The 12532-nt window shown below is 44.1% G+C and overlaps 1 protein-coding gene across 2 annotated transcripts in view; it reads left to right on the top strand.

Moving 5' to 3' along the window:
- NRG2 (neuregulin 2) overlaps nt 1–12532 on the top strand; it is a 177639-nt gene that overhangs the window by 89079 nt on the left and 76028 nt on the right. The gene's annotated exons all lie outside the window — the stretch shown is intronic.

The following is a 12532-nucleotide window of genomic DNA, read 5'->3' as shown; positions in this document are numbered from 1 at the left end:
CTATTGTGAAAAGTGCTGCTGTGAACATGGGTGTGCAGATATCACCAGCAGTGAGACTGTTGGATCATACGGTAGTTCTAGTTTTAATTTTTTGAGGAACCATCATACTGTCTTCCACAGTGGTTGCACCATTTCACCAACACTTGTTATTTTCTGTTTTTTTTTGGAAAGTAGCCATCCTAATGGGTGTGAGGTGACATGTTGTGATTTTGATTTGCATTTCTCTGATGTTTAGTGATGTTGGGAATCTTTTCATATGTTTGTTGGCCATTTGCATATCATCTTTAGAGAAATGCCCATTCAAGTTCTTTGTCCTTTTTTTTTTTTTTTTTTTTGCGGTACGCGGGCCTTTCACTGTTGTGGCCTCTCCCGTTGCGGAGCACAGGCTCCGGACGCACAGGCTCAGCGGCCATGGCTCACGGGCCCAGCCGCTCTGCGGCATGTGGGATCTTCCCGGACCGGGGCACGAACCCGTGTCCCCTGCATCGGCAGGCAGACTCTCAACCACTGCGCCACCAGGGAAGCTCTCTTTGTCCATTTTTTAATCAGGTTGATTTTTTTTGTTGTTGAGTTGTAGGAGTTCTTTGAATATTTGGGGTATTAATTCTTTATCAAATATACGATTTGCAAGTATTTTCTCCCATTCCCTATTTTGCCTTTTTATTCCATTAATTGTGTCCTTTAATGATCAGAAATTTTAAAGTTTGGTGTAGTCCCATTTGCCTATTTTTGCTTTTGTTGCCTATGTCCTACCCAAGTGTCTCATGGTTTTGATTTGCATTTCCTTAATGACTAATGATGTTGAACATCTTTTCATGTACTTACTGGCTATTGGTATATCTTCTTTGGCAAAATGGCTATTCAAGTCTTTTGCCCATTTTTTAATCAGGTTTTGTTGAGTTGTCCTTTGCCCATTTAAATTTTTTTTTTAAATTATTGAGTTGTAAGCATTCTTTATATATTTGGGGAGTATTGCCATCTTGACAATATTAAGTCTTCTGAATTATGAGCATAAGGTGTATTTCATTTTATTTAGATCTTCTTTATTTCAACAAGGTATTTTGTAATTTTGAGAGTTTGTTTTGTACTTCATTTGTTAAATTTATTTCTACATATTTTATTCTTTTTGATGCTATTTTAAATGAAATTTTCTTAATTTCATTTTTTGATTGTTCATTCAAGTGTATAGAAATACTATATATTTTTATAATATTATAATATGATATGATATATATTTTATTATTCTTACAAATATAAGGTATATATTTCTTGTATCATGTAACCTTGCTGAACTCATTTATTCTAATAGTTTTTCTTTTTTTTTAGTGAATTCCTTAGAATTTTCTATATAAAAGATAATGTCATCTGTAAATAGAGATAGTTTTACTATTTCCTTTCCAATCTGGATGCCTTTTATTTAATTTTCTTATCTATACATTTGTTGAAAAAATCAAAGAACAATATTTGTGACATGTGAAAATTTTATGAAATTCACATTTTAGTGCCCATAAATAAAATGTCTTTGGAATGTACAGCCATGCCCATTTGTTTACATATTGTCTATGGCTGTTTTTACACTTCAATAGCAGAGTTGAGTAGCTGCAATGAAGACCACATATGATGCTGTCATCACTTTGCTCCGTTATAAATTACAGTGATTCGCTTGTAACTTGACAGTGTTTCAAGTGACATGTGTGTCACTGTTCTGTGGCATTTTATTTTTTATTATCAGTTCACACTCAGGTCAAAATGAGAAAAGAAAAGTAGACTTTGTCATAATTTTGAGGCCACAGTGAACTGTGGATTATTTTGTTATCAAATTAAATGACAAAGAATTATTTACTGTGCAACGACATTGTAGCTATGCTAAAAGAATACAGTATACGTCAACATTACCAAACAAATTTTCATCACAATAGTCCTAATTCACAGGAAAGCAATGGTTAAAAAAATTAGGAAATTTAAAGTGGAATATCTCATTATAGCAGAATTCCTCACAAAAATAAAAAATGAAAATCAGGCTACAACGAAAGTAAGTTTCCAAGTGCCTCATTTGTTAGCAAAGCAAGGAAAACTGTTTACAAATGGGGAGTTAATTAAATTGTGTTTGATTGTAGCAACTGAAGAATGTGTCCAGAGCAAATAAACTCAAAGACTATTAGCCTTTCAGCGAAAACAGTCATTGGGCTTCCCTGGTGGCGCAGTGGTTGAGAGTCTGCCTGCCGATGCAGGGGACACGGGTTTGTGCCCCAGTCTGGGAAGATCCCACATGCCGCAGAGCGGCTAGGCCCGTGAGCCATGGCCGCTGAGCCTGTGCGTCCAGAGCCTGTGCTGTGCAACGGGAGAGGCCACAACAGTGAGAGGCCCACGTACCACAAATAAAAAAGAACAACAACAAAAAAAAACAGTCATTCAAAGAGCTTAGGACATTAGGAACAATGTAAATAGTAAACTAAAAGACAAGGCAAATGATTTCAAGTGGTTTTCCTTGGCTCTGGATGAGTTGATAGATGTTAATGATACTGGCCAGTTATTGTTTATTCAAGGAATGGATGCCAAGTGTGAAGTGACTGAAGAATTAGCCTCTAAATGTAGTCTGCATAGAGCAACTATAGGTGAGAATAGTTGAGAAAACACTAATTCAGTACAACCTGAAGTGGAATCCACTAAGATGTGTTATAACTAATGATGGCAAAAAATATGTGTAAAACAGAAAAAGCCTTACTTAAGCAAATTTACAAAACTTGTTAAAATGGAAAAGCTGTTTAAAGCATATCATTTTTCATTGTATTCATTGGCAGGTACTTTGAGGAAAACATTTTAATCTATCATGTGCTGTTCAACCAGTAGTGACGACAGTGAGCTTTCTATCTCTCTCTATATAGATATAGATCTAGATATAAAATATATACACTCTTGGGAACTTAACTATTGATATTTCTATGAATTTCTGTCAGAAATAAGAGCTGAATATGTTAACTTCTCCTACTATACAGCATTTTGATGGCTTAAGAGTAGTAAAGTTTTACTGTGATTTTTTTGAGCTCAGAGCTGAGATAGAAATTTTTCTGAATAAGAAAAACTGCCCTCTACCACTCAAACCATGAATGGCTTTGGATAACTTTTGCTGCAGACTTGATATTTATTAATGAATAAAACCTAAAATGAGAAAGCAAAATAATGCTTATTTGTGAAATTTATATTGTGGTAAAATAATCTTAACTACAACTTATGTTGTTTGAATCACATGTAATGTCAAGCTGCTTTATATACTTCCCACACTGTCAGAAGTTGAAACAAGAAGCAGGAGCTCCATTCCCACAGACATTTGCAGTGGAGTATTTTCTGAGCTCAAACTATAGTTCCATCTGTGTTTTTTCCAACGTTGATGCAAGTGCAAAGGAAATTTCCATATTTCAAAATTAATTTAAATGTGCAATTGAGGAGCTTCCACCTAACTTTCAATTGGAAGTGATTAATCTGCAATGTAATAATAGGCTAAAAGGCAAATATCAAGAGAAGAATCTGATAGTATTCTATAAATACCTTCCAAGTGATGAATATACTCAATTAAAATCACATGCTCATGGATTGATAGCAATATCTGGTAGTACTTATGTGTGTGAAAAAACATTTTCAAAGCTGAAATACATAAAATTTCATTACAGATCAGCATTAACAGGTGAACATTTGCAATTTTCATGATAGGGAACACTAACTTTGCATTCTAATTAAGTGCCATGTTATTCCTCCCCCCCTAAAAAAAATTCCATTATTCTCATTAGTAGACCTGTATTATACAATGTTATACTCTATTATTATATTTTGAATTTCATCAATAAAATTGTGGAAATTAATTTTTTCTCTTCTCATATAAGTACCTACAATATATCCTTGATTTGCCTCTTGGCTCTCAAGGTCTAAAAATTTACTATCTGGCCCTTTATGGAAAAAGTTTCCTGACCTCTAGCTTACATGATGAAAACCTGGCTGCTACCTGTTTACCTAATTCACATTTTCTTTCTTTTCTTGGGATCTTTGCACATGTTATTCCCTCTGCCTGGAATGCTTTTCCTCTTCTTCCCCACTTCCTTGTTGTCCTTCAGGTCTTAGCTTAGGTATAACTTTTTCAAGGTATAACTTAGGTATAACTTTTTCAAGGAAGTGTTTTCCAACACTGACGCCCCCCACACCAATGTGAGATAGATATCCCTTCTGTGAAATTTCACAGCATCCTGTACCTCTCCTGCATCAGTAATCTTTTTAAAAATGTACATGGCAGAAAGTCAAAGAATTCATGATAAACAATAAAGTCTCCTGCCTATCTCAGACTCAGGCACTGATTCTTCTTCCTAGAGGCTATCACTATTACATTTTCCTGGGTATCTTCTAGAGATATTTTCTGCCTATATGAGACATATATATATGTTTGCTATCATTTGTGGGGGAAAAAAGAATACTATATACGTAGTTCTGCACCTAGTTTTTTTTTTTCCCACCTACATTGGAGTGGAAACTTTGGCAGCGTTACCTCATACTTTTTTAAAACTAGACATAGAATTTACATACAATAAATTTCACTAATTTTAAGGGTACAAGTCTATGAGTTTTGACAAATGTATACAGCCATGTAAAACACTGCCACTATCATCTTATAGAACATTTCCATTACCCCAAAAAGTTTCCTCATGCCCCTGGCAATCACTGACTTGCTTTCTGTCACTGCAGTTTTTGGTTTCTTTTTTCCCTTGTAATTGATTTCTAGTCTCATACTGTTGTGACCAGAAAAGATGCTTGGGGCTTCCCTGGTGGCGCAGTGGTTGAGAGTCTGCCTGCCGATGCAGGGGACACGGGTTCGTGCCCCAGTCCGGGAAGATCCCACATGCCGCAGAGTAGCTGGGCCCATGAGCCACGGCCACTGAGCCTGCACGTCCGGAGCCTGTGCTCCGCAACGGGAGAGGCCACGGTGGTGAGAGGCCCGCATACCGCAAAAAAAAAAAAAAAGAAAAGGTGCTTGATATAATTTTAATCTTCTTAAATGTATTGAGACTTGTTTTGTGGCCTAGTTTGTGATCTGTTGCTGTTCAGTGGATTGTTCCATGAATGTTAATTAGGATTGTTGGGGTTTTGTTCTAGTGGATAGTTATTTCCAATGTTTTGCTGTTAAGATTATCAATGAACATTATTAATTCCTATAAATGAAAATTGCTTCAAAGGTTATGTGCATTTAAATTTTTGATAGCTTTAACCAATGTCCCTCCATATAGGTTATACCAATTTACATCCCACAAGCAACGTATGAGAGCTATCATAGCACCTATTACATGGCTTGTTTCACACACAAGAATCATCATTCATCACTGTACTCCCAGCACCTGATACAAGGCCTACAAACTTTGTCTCCCCCTACCTTGCTGACCTTCAAAATGACTTAACTGTACTTGGCCCATTGGACTTTTCTTTTTTTTTTGGCCGCGTTGGGTCTTCGTTGCTGCACGTGGGCTTTCTCTAGCTGCGGCAAGCGGGGGCTGTTCTTCCTTGCGGTGTGTGGGCTTCTCATTGCGGTGGCATCTCTTGTTGCAGAGCATGGGCTCTAGGCACATGGGCTTCAGTAGTTGTGGCTTGCGGGCTCTAGAGCGCAGGCTCAGTAGTTGTGGCACACAGGCTTAGTTGCTCCACAGCATGTGGGAACTTCCCGGACCAGGGCTTGAACCCATGTCCCCTGCATTGGCAGGCGGATTCATAACCACTGCGCCACCAGGGAAGCCCCTGGACTTCATTCTTGAAACTTGGCTCCAGTATTTCCCCTATGGCATGGTAATAGGGGAAGACCCCTTCTCTACTTCTCTCTTTCATACCCTGCTCTCAAGGACCTACTCTCATCCCACCTTCTCCAGATTGACTTCCCTGATGACTGTGAGGTCATCTTAATCTCTGAACTGCTACATTTAAAGTTATACCCCACAATCTAAGGCTTGATCATATCCTGTTTGTTTACTAATGTTCATATAATTTGTATTACTAACTAGATAAAAACTCCTTCAGGATTAGGGTTATTTTTTTATTCCTTCTATAATATCAGCAAATTGAATTCCTTCTGCATGTCAGGTCTTGTCCTGGGCACTTTATATTATCATTTCATTTCATCTTCACAACAGCCTTGTAAAGTAGGTATCATTTTCCTCATTTTACCTATGAGGAAACAAGGCTCAGCAAGGTTAGATGGTGAATCCAAAGGCACCAGCCAATGAGACTGAATCACTAGGCTGGCATTCAAACTTGGATCCATCTGACTCAAAGCCCATGTACCCTTGGCTTTTTAATTCTAGTTGGACTTGTAACCTCTTGCTCTTTGCTGGCCACTAGTCCAACTGTCACCACGTGAAACAGACCCAGATAAATCTGTTTGTTCTTTGGATGATATCTGGTGGCTTATCGTTCTCTGTAAACCTCTCGTTACTGTAGATAGAAGGCCTGCTTGTCTGCTCTAGCATAGGCTACCCTCTTTGTCAGGATCCACCCATGGCCTGCCACTCCCTGAACCCCTACTTGGTAGCCCACATGGCTTCGTTGTCCCCTGGTGGGTTTTCCCTAGCCATTTTTGCCAAGTGGGGCCCTGAGCAAGGCCAGCAGCAGACAGTGACTATATGGAAGCCAGTGAGGCACGCACTTTATCATCAGAAGCAGAAGTGTGTTCTGGTAGAGATGGAAAGCAGACCTCCTGCCAGGCGAAGAAACACAAACCAACAGGAGCCTGTGTAAAAGTTTGAATTGAGCTCTGCTCCTTTTCTGTCTCTGAGACCTGGAGGAGTTTGGTCCTCTTTGTTGAAACCTTTTTCAAACATACCCTACACATGGCTAAAACAGATCATACATAAACTATCTCTTTGCAGGGGTTCATTAGGAAACATCTTGCTTTCAGTGCCTTGTAGACGTGGTCACCTCTGCGCTGCTGAGTCAGGTCCTTTGGTTTACCCCAGAATCAGTAAACTGGAAGAGAAAACTTCTTTTTTAATTCATTTACATCCCTTCCCCCAGAGAAGGCATGAAACAGCAAATCTGTAGAAAGAAGGCAATTTTGCTTTAAGCTGGTTCTCTGGTTAGGTCTGAGAGGGAATAAATCTAGTCCCAACTTGAAGTGGGAAAAATTTAGGAAAGGTGGGAGTGTGCTATGGGAAAACACTCTAATCCTGGTTTGTCCCACAAATAACCATGTTAATATGTCAGTACAGAAGCCCTGTCTGAAGCTGAAGGGGGTGTCTTGGGTTAAGAACTATGTTGAAATGGCTCATGCTAAGTGCCGTCACGTATTCAAACAAATGAGCAGTAAATGTCCCTGTTGGTGATTTTCTCCCTTTGTCCTCAAGGTAGAGTCATAACTGACTGGAATATGGAGGCAATTCTTCTCACTAACAGAATGACCCAGCAGCTGACAGGAGGGTTGATGTGTGAGGGGCTTGTGAGGTGCCAAGCCCCATTGGAAGAAGGAGTCTGAGAGCCAGAGGGGTCCTTGAGAAGTCATGGTATCTAATGTTTTGGCAAAGGGGAGAAGCCATCCTGCAGTTAAAAACATTTCAAGAAAGACACTACAAGTAGCCTCCTGGGGGGTACCATTTCCTTGGTAGTTAGATGGAAGTGTGGCTTCTCTACTTGGTAGACATTTACGTACAACTGTGACCACTATTCACACCTTCCTTCTGAGGAACTCCTAGCCCACACCTGATCTCACGTATTCTCCTGCCTTCCTCAGGAAGCAAGAATTATATTTTCATTCACCTGACAAGTACTAGGAACACCCACTGTGTTAGGTGCTGGGAGGGCAGTGAGGAAGGAGAAAATGTCCCTGTGAGTTAAAGATGACGGTCTAGTCAGGCCAATGAGGCCACAGGAATCATTGTGGTAGAAGGCATGGCATGTTTCATTGGAGCAAAGCAACATCTGATCCTGTTCTTTAGGGACAGGGAGGTTTAGAAATAAGAGGTGGCATAAAGGGCCTAGGAGCCAGAATAAGCATTCTTGGGAAGGAGCAGGGTGTGTTTGAGAACCAGGTGGCCAGAACAATGAGAAAAGACGCAATATGGATGCCTTGAGCAACAGGCCAGAGGATTTGGACACTACCTGAGAGTTGATAGAGAACTTAAAGGCCTCTGAGCAGAGGAGTGACAAGATAAAAGCTCTTTGGAAGGATTCATCCAGCAACTTTGTGTGGGACTTTTTTTTGGGAGGGCGGGGGACCAGAGAGCCAGGATGAAGGGGGGAAGCTGGGAGACTGTGGAAGGCTTGATTGAGTGTGGTGGTAGCGATGAGAATGAGTAGAGAGGAAGGGGCAGAGGTGTTTGATGAACATCGTGCTGGCAGAATTAGCCAGACACAGCCAGTGACTGAATGCGAGTCAGAGACAACTCCTGATTGTCAGCTCCAGGGGCCAAGAAAATGCTGAGGCAGGTAGTAGAAGTCAGAGAGCCAGAGGCAGAAGGCTGAGGGAGGAGATGTTAAGTTCCATTTGTAGTGTTTGGGCTTCACCTTCCAGTATCCAGCTGGAGTTAAGAACACAGGATTGACCATCAGAAGAGCCAGGGTTGGAAACACACTTGGGGTGTCCTCGAGAAGCCATGGTTGTTGCTTTGAGGGTTGTGGAAGTCCTTGGGAGGGGAATGAGAAATAAATGGCCAATGCCAAGCCCAGTACCTGGCCCAGAGCAGCTCTCATATCGCTGTGGAAGAGAAAGGTAAATGAACGGAAGAATGAGCCAAGGGCAGAATCCTGAGAAGCACTTACACATACAGAGTGAGACAAAAAGGAATAGCCTATCGTTGAAGGAGGGGGAGAAATAGCCTTCAGAAAGTTGGGAGAACCAGGAGAAAGAGGAGCCCTGGGAGAGGAAGAAGACACAGGAGGGGAGACGTTCAGGAAGGAGGTGGCCCACAGTGTTCATTGTTGCAAAACAGTGGAGCTCCCTGGAAGGCTGTCAGGACAGCTGGCTTCATTGCTATGAACTGGGCAAGTCCCATAGCTCGCGCCAGTGATGGGACTCAGGGCCCAGGCATTCATGCCCATCTTGCTGTCTTTCCTGTTTTGTCATGATGCCTGCTCCAGTCATGAGAGTACTGGGGGCTGACTGATGGTGAGGGACTTCCTTTCTGTCTCTTGCCTCTGACCAGTGGTGGAGACTACAGGGCATGCAGTGAGCTGACAATATGAGGACTGAGATGATTCTGTTTTCTAAGACAAAGAGGCTTTTCCCAGGGCAAGGGGCAGAGTAGGGACGTAGCACCCCATCTCTGTAAAGACTGCATCTTGGCCTCACAGGGAGAGGGTAGACAAAGCTGTGAGCTGGTGGCCATCCCATCCAAGGCCAGTGGAGTAACTCTGGGGGTGGTTTTCTTTGGACATGAGATAAGGGGAGAGTAGGGCCAGAGACTATTCAAAACTTGTCCTGTAGGCCGTGCCAGGTTTCTTTTCTATAATTTTCATTTTCGTGTCTGCTGTATTCTTTGAGGAGCAATACCACAGCCTCTAAGCAGGGAACTGGAGGGCTTCAGGTACAAGAGGGAGAGTAAAAGTGGGGTGAGGGGAGGGGGGGATGTAGCTGCCTGGAACTCCCTGCAGTGAAGATTCCAAATAGCTTGGGGCAACAGGGCAGGGGTGAGGCTTCTGGGCCCAGAGTGAGCCAAGAATAACCATAGCCGGGAGGGGGCGGGAAGAGAGGCTGCTACTCCCACTTGCATGCTCTCCCAGTACGGTCTCCTGGCGAGGCAGCTGTGACCCTTGCCAGGTACCACATCCTTTTATTAGATCTTAGAATCTTGACTCTGCGGAAGACACTAAGGCTAGGGATATCCTAACGTGGAGTCCTGGTAGAGGGTGGCCAGCACAGACCCTGAGCTCCATCCCCTCAGGAGCCAGGAAGCTTTTCTTCCTTCCATGGTCACAGAGGGTGCTGTGTCCAACTGTCTGGTGGAAGGTCTGGATGCAATGTGCTTGGAAGGTGAGCTCAGGTGACGTCACAGATGGGGCTCACTGCTTCCACTTTGATCAGACCTCCCAGAGAAGAGGGAACGGGGGTTCTATCCCTGGAGGAGTTTACTGAGCATTCATTTATCACCTTTGGGCTGGAGGCAGCCTTGCCTGAGCCCGGAGCCTGGAGGCTGACCACTTCTAGACTAATGAAGTAAGGAAGAAAACAGCACAGTTAGACTATTTTCCTGCCCAGACGTACCTCTGCACAGGAGCCCTCCTCCTTCCCACTCGGCAGTACACTTGATGGAAGCCATGGCCCTGATCTCTGGACAGACTGAGCAGCCAGGGGCCAGGCTACCGAGGCCGTAAGCATAGCACCATCACTCGCTGCAGCCAGCCTGGGGTCTGGGAAGCAGGGAGAATCAGGAAGGGGTAGCTAGTTTGGAGGGCCATTGAGAGCCAGGCTTATATGACCATATGTGACTGAGCATGACCATACCTGCCCTGTGTGCACCGCTCCCTGCAGAGGACTCAAGCACTAGTGCTGCCTCTGTAGTGTCATCCTTCCCTGGTGGGCACCTATGCCCATCTCAGAAGGTGCAGAGGCAACTGTTAAACACGTGGAGCCAAGATGCCCACACCCATGCATCCTGACCCCAGCAGGGCAACCAGAGCCTGTGTGACATGGCACACTGTCTCTTGGGACCCGAAGAAGTCAATCTGTCGTGGAAGGTCAAGGTTCTTCTCTACCCTCTTCCTGTGTCGGAAGAAGACTCTGGGCTCTCCCCCACCCTGCTCCTGTGTTAGGGGCAATGGGATGATTCAGAGGCTGTGATGGCCACGTTTGCTGCGCCTGCTGGGTGCGTGTGGCAGGGGCTGAGGTGGAAGGAAACAAGGTGAAGGCACCCTGGGCAGCGAGGATGGGCCCTGCCAGCTGGTGGGTGCAGCCTCCCTGTATCCGTGGATGGCCGCTTGGAAGACCCGTGGAGTGGATGCAGTGCTGGGGCCTGCTGGGCTGTGGGAGCCAGACAGTTGAGGATAGATGGACCAGAACAGTGCCCTGCGTCGTCTCCCTCAAGCTCTCGGCAGCTGCAGAGTCCTCTGCAGACCTCAGGAGCTTCACTGTAGGCATCTGCCCGCGGCCTCTGCCAGCGCGGTTCCTCCCTCAGCTTGGTGTGGCTGCAGGCCTTTGCTTTTCCCCTCAGTGGGGTGGCTCAAGGGCCTGAAGTGCTCTGCTCTCAGCAGTGCTCCGCACTCCAGGGGTCTAGATGATCCACAGGGTAGAAGGGCCTCTGGAGAGACTTCTAGTCTACATGGTAGTAGCATCAAAGAAATAGTCACCAGGAAAGGGGGGAGCCTTTCCTGGCCACTTGGGTGCAAGTTTCCCTTCCTATGACCTTCAGGGGGGCACATTCAGCAGGCCCAGCCCCCAGGATCTGGGGTTGCTAGTGCTTTGGGGAGCATCATCTCAGTTTCCCACCAGTGTAGAGACTTCTTGAGGGTTGTGGTGGGTTCCCCTGACCCAGCACAGTGGCAAGAGTAGTAGAAGACCATATACAAAGAAGTGGCGAGTTTGTGCGGTGCAGGGGGTCACCCCAGTAGATTCTTTGGTGCCGCATAATGAACCCAGGACTTTCACTCCATAGGAATTTTTCTACCTTGACACTGGTTGGTAGTCAGGATTTAGCTCCTGACCAAGAAAACAAGAAAGAAGACAGACAGCCAGACAGCAGAAGTCACTGATGAACCAACAGACTGCACCGTCCCTCCTTTATCCCAATGCCTTGGCTAACCTCACACCTTCCTTGACCTCAGGCTCTCCTCTTGTTCCTGCCTCCCAGTGTCCTCCCCATGGGCTGTTGCTGGTCTTGACATCTCCTGCTGTCCCAAGACCTGAGACTCAGGCAAGCCCTGGGGCAGCGGTCACCGCCTCTTCTACCTCGACCCTGCCCCAAAGGTGTCAGCAACTTAATGCCCTTGCCTTCCCTGCCCCAAAGGTGTCAGCAACTTAATGCCCTTGCCTTCCCTCCGAGGACGAGGCTCCAAGTGAGCCATGGACTTTGTCCCAGAAGCAACAGCGAAGAGACATCAGTGAGGCCCTGGAAAGGGAGTGGCTGATGGACCATGTGCCAAAGCCCCATCGGCCGGGGAAGGCTTAGGGAAAGATTCTTTCTGGAGGAAAGAGGAGATTAGCTGAGCCTCCCCAAAGAAGACAAGTAAAGAGAACACAGAAATATTTCCTTTAAAAGGGAGCAAGAGCAGATGGAAAGAGGGTTTATATTAATGAAATCTCCGGATATTAAGGATGAAATGAATGCCAGGGAAGGTTATTATCATTTCATTAGAACACAAAGGAAGAAACAAACACGTTATTATGTGAAACCAAGAAATTATGAACAAGGGAATCCAGCAGGGAAATTATTAGCTGGGTTAGTTAAAACAGAACAAGCCGGTTGAGTAATTCCGTCTGTAGGACACAACAAGGAAGGCATAATTAATTGCCCTTAAGAAAAAATATTCAGGGTTTTTTTCTTTTTCTCGTTTACCAGAAATTCTGCACTTTTGATATTGT

This window comes from Lagenorhynchus albirostris, chromosome 3 (assembly GCF_949774975.1).
Source record: "Lagenorhynchus albirostris chromosome 3, mLagAlb1.1, whole genome shotgun sequence".
In the NCBI taxonomy this organism is placed as follows: domain Eukaryota; kingdom Metazoa; phylum Chordata; class Mammalia; order Artiodactyla; family Delphinidae; genus Lagenorhynchus; species Lagenorhynchus albirostris.
Note: the sequence above shows the minus strand (reverse complement) of the source record. Positions and strands in the feature narration are given on the sequence as shown.